Genomic DNA, 4,499 nt, shown 5'->3' with positions numbered 1-4,499 from the left:
TTTTCTGTTGCTATAACATAATATCTAAAACTGAACAATTTATAAAGAAAAGAGATTTATTTTGGCTCACAATTCTGGAAGCCCAGAGCATGGCACCAGCATTCAATTGGTTTCTAGTGAGGGTCTCATGGTTGGAAAAATGATGGATGGCATAGATGGTCAGAGTATGTACATCTTGAGTGAGGTGAGTGGAAGAGAGTGGGGGAAGTGTGGTTTATAACAACCCATCTCCCTGGTAACTCACCCATTCTCATGGGAGCTACATTATTCTCTTCATGAAGGTGGAAATCCCTTAACCTAATTACTTCTAATGGTCCTACAACCTCTCAACACAATTACAAATAGAGGCACTGATTCCTTTCATAAAGGCTATGTCTTCAGTGACTGAATCACCCAACTCTGAATATGATAGCATTGAGGATTAAATCACAACATATGAATTTTTGAGGAAACAAACATTCAGACTATGTCAAGGGGGCTTAGAAAATACAGATTTTCAAGGATTATATCATCAACTCCCAACCTTTCTCACTCTACTTCTGTGAGATTCTAATCTGTAGGTAAGTAGTAGAGGTCAGGAATCTGAATTTTTCTTAAGATCTTAAGTAATTCTGATGCAAGTGATCTGTGGGCTGAGCTTTGAGAAACGGGTTATCTAAATAATTACCACAAAGATATACATCCTTGTTTTACTTGGTTCTTGTCCAAAATTAAAACCTGGATATTTGTACCCTCTAACACTTACACTCAAATTCTTTTTTGAATAAACAATTACTTCTCCTCTGTCCTAAACCTATGGAATCACCTCAAGCCATCATTAACTTGTTTAAACCTTTAAAACACTTCACATCTCTAATCTTTACTAATCTTTGTCTTTACTGAAACCTGGTTACCCACTGAAGATATTGAGTTTTCTCAATAAAAGGTTTTCATCTTCTCAAGTAAAAGATTTTCATCTTCTTACCTCTACTCTCTAGCTACCTCACAAATAGAAATGAAGTTGTAATCTTTCTCCCCAAACCACTGCCATTCCATTTCTCCTACACCTTCTTGTCAGAGTTCCTGCCTTGAGACCATGCTAGTTGGCTATGTGCTCCCTCATACTTTACCATGCTCGACCTCCACCTTTCCTGCCACTGCCACATGCCAACATCCTTCTTGCTGAGGAAGACATTGACACCTAGCTCACAGTATTCTTTCCATGCCAGGGTCTTTTAGGTTTAGGATCATGTCATCTGCAAATATGGATAGTTTGATTTCTTCCTACCCTATTTGAATCCTTTTTATTTCTTACTCTTGTCTTATTGCTCTGGCTAAGAATTCCAAAACTATATGGAATAGGAGTGAGAAAAATGGACATCCTTGTCTCGTTCCTAACTTTAGTGGAAATGATTTCAATTGTTCACCATTTAGTATAATCTTAGCTATAGGCTTGTTGTATATAGCTTTTATGATGTTGAGGAACATTCCTTCTATTCCTAGTTTTATCATGAAAGGGTGTTGAATTTTGTCAAAGACTTTTTCTGCATCTATTTAGAGGATCATGTGGTTTTTGTCCTTGCTCCTGTTTATATGCTATATTACATTTATAGCTTTATTTATGCTGAACCATCCTTGCATCACTGGAATGAAACTGAGTTGGTCATGGTGTATGATCTTTTTGATATGTTGTTGAGTTCTGTTTGCCAGTATTTTGAGAAACTTTGTGTCTGCATTCATTAAAGATATTGGTCTTAATATCTTATATAAAATAAAAAAATATTTAAAAAGTCTTAATTGTGATGTGGCTTGGGCTCTGTCAGCTAGAGGAGAGGGTTTTAAAACCCCTAAAAGTCTTAATAGAGTCTTACAGGCCTCTGGACAGTAGAGTGGAGATATCCTATCCAATAACCTGAGCCAGTGATCAGGTGAGACAATCTTAACATCCCCTGTATTAGTTATCTTATTTTATCATCACTGTGAACAAATACTGACATAAGTAATGTAAGGGAGAAAGGATTTACTTTGCTTATTGTTTCAGATGATTCACTCCATCATGGCGGGGAGGGCATGTTTACACCATGGTGGCTAGGAAGGAAATAAATCAGACAGGAAGGATAGGATAAGGCATGCCTTTCAAAAACATGCCCCCAGTGACCTACTTCCTATAACTAGGTACCACTACTTAAGGTTTCCAGAACCTCCCAAAATAGTGCCACCAGATGGGGACCCAACTCATGGCCATGAGCCTTGCTGGGAAATACTTTATATATCCAAACTATAACAGCCACAAAGAAGGTAATTTATCATCCTTGCATGATCCATGATCATGCTGGAGGAATGTTGTGAGGGTCTCAGTATATGCCCAGTATCTTAAATACTCAAGAGCACTGGAACAAATCTGGAAAATAACCAAGTATTGTGGGACAAGAGTCTCCTCTGAGTCCCACTATAATTGGCACAGGGCAGCCTGCCATACTGGCTTCTATTCACTTGGGGTTGCTTGGGCTCCTAATGAAAGAGGTGGCAGAAATAGATGTGGTGTGGAGATCACTAATATTAGGTGCTAGAGGGTTGCACATAGTCACTGCAAATCATTCCAGTTGAAACATGAACCCCTACCTCTGAGGGGTAGAAATAACATTGTTCCCTTGGTACCAAGGCCTAATCTTGCATGTATGAGCATTAACTGGTATTGTCCCAAATGAATAATTGAGGTTAGTGAGGAGGTAGACCTTACTTTTCTTCTATGTGTATTAATCATGTCATTTGTTCTGTGTTCTGAAGCTTTGACATCATCTTGGGGACTTGCTGAGCCTGGAGAGTCTGCGTCTCCTCTAGTTAGCCAGTTTCTGGAGATACTAGTCAAGTCACCCAGGAGACTGCATTTTCTATACCAACCAACCAACCAACCCTGGGCTCACATCCCCAACCACTCCTTTAATGGACTCTAACATCCTGAGCTACCATCTACCTTCCCTAATCACATTAGGCCCAGGTACCAGATAACCAGGGAGAGCAGTATATACCAGAGCTCACTAAATTATTCAAACTAGACAATCATCTCTTATCTGTTCTTTCTTGGGGGTAACTATAATAAAGACTCTTGACATAGTGTTTCCCTTTAACTCTGCTCCCAAACTCTCATGCTTCCATGCGTGACACCACATGGCATACCCCTTCTCTTGGGATCTACAAATAACTATCCTCTCTCTCTCTCCCTTCATTTCTTTTCTTCCTTCTCTCTCTTTCTTTCCTTCTTCAGATGGGGAGCAGTCTATATTTCCCAGACTGGTCTCAAACTGCTGAACCCAAGTAATCCTCCTGCCTTCAATGTTGGGATTATAGGTGGGCACCATAATGCCTGGGCACAAACTATCTTTTCAATGGTAGTAATCTTCTAATCTATTGGCCTCACCACATCTGAATTATAATAAAACCTATATTTAATTTAATACTTTTAATTTAGCTTTCATGTATGAAAGAATACATATAATACTTTTCTTTCTGTGTCTAATTTATTTCACTTAGCATGATATCCTCTAGTTCCATCCATTTTCCTGTGAATTTTAAGGGAAATGAATTTGGGGCCTTATTTACATCTGCAAAATACTTTCTTAATAACATTTGATTGAATAGCTTCTTTATCCTATTATATAAAAATAATACCAAGAAGGCTAATGAATCAAGTTTAAAAAACCTTTGTACTTTTTCAGTATTTTTAGTCTTTAAAATATACTGCTAAGAGTGTACAGTCAAAATATTAAAAGTAATTTCACCAACATGGTGTGAATTAGATATATTCATTTCAGTTTTTAAATTCTAGGGATTTCTGCTTATGTTATTATTATTATTTATATGTAACATACCTTTATGTCTTCAAAGTCAAAACTTCAAATATGAAATATTCAGAGAAGTGACATACATCTCTGGCTCCTCCTCCCTGTTTTCTCTTTTCTTTGTACATAATCATTTATGTTGGTTTATGAATTAGTATTTAACTTTGCCAATAGAAAAACCTAATATTTACATTTTTACAATTACTAAAAAAAAGGCATTATCCTATATGCACCCTTCAGTATCTTGCTTTTTTTCACTAAAATGTGTAATAAAGACTATTCTATGATAGCATCCACATTTTTTCTTCATTCTACCTTAAAGCTGCAGGCACAACTTCAATTGTGTAGATAGCCCACAACTTATTCAACTAGTTTTTTTGTTGATAGAAAATTGGATTATTTTCAATATTTTGCTTATATAAGTAATATGCTGATTAGGTTGTGTTTAAAAAATTTCATATTTTTGCCAACTTATTTTTGGGATAGATTCCTGGGAATAGAATTGTTGATCAAAAGATAAAAGCCTAAGAAATTCTGCTAGCTATTACCAAATTCCCCTGCACATCAGTTGTACTAACTTTTATTAGAGTACTATCAACAAAGCATAAAGTGCCTGCTTCCTACAGCCTTGACAGTAAAACACATTGTAAAACTTGTGGAAATGTATCAATCTAAGGTGTG

Source organism: Castor canadensis, chromosome 14, assembly GCF_047511655.1.
Source record: "Castor canadensis chromosome 14, mCasCan1.hap1v2, whole genome shotgun sequence".
In the NCBI taxonomy this organism is placed as follows: domain Eukaryota; kingdom Metazoa; phylum Chordata; class Mammalia; order Rodentia; family Castoridae; genus Castor; species Castor canadensis.
This window is presented reverse-complemented; position numbering follows the sequence as displayed.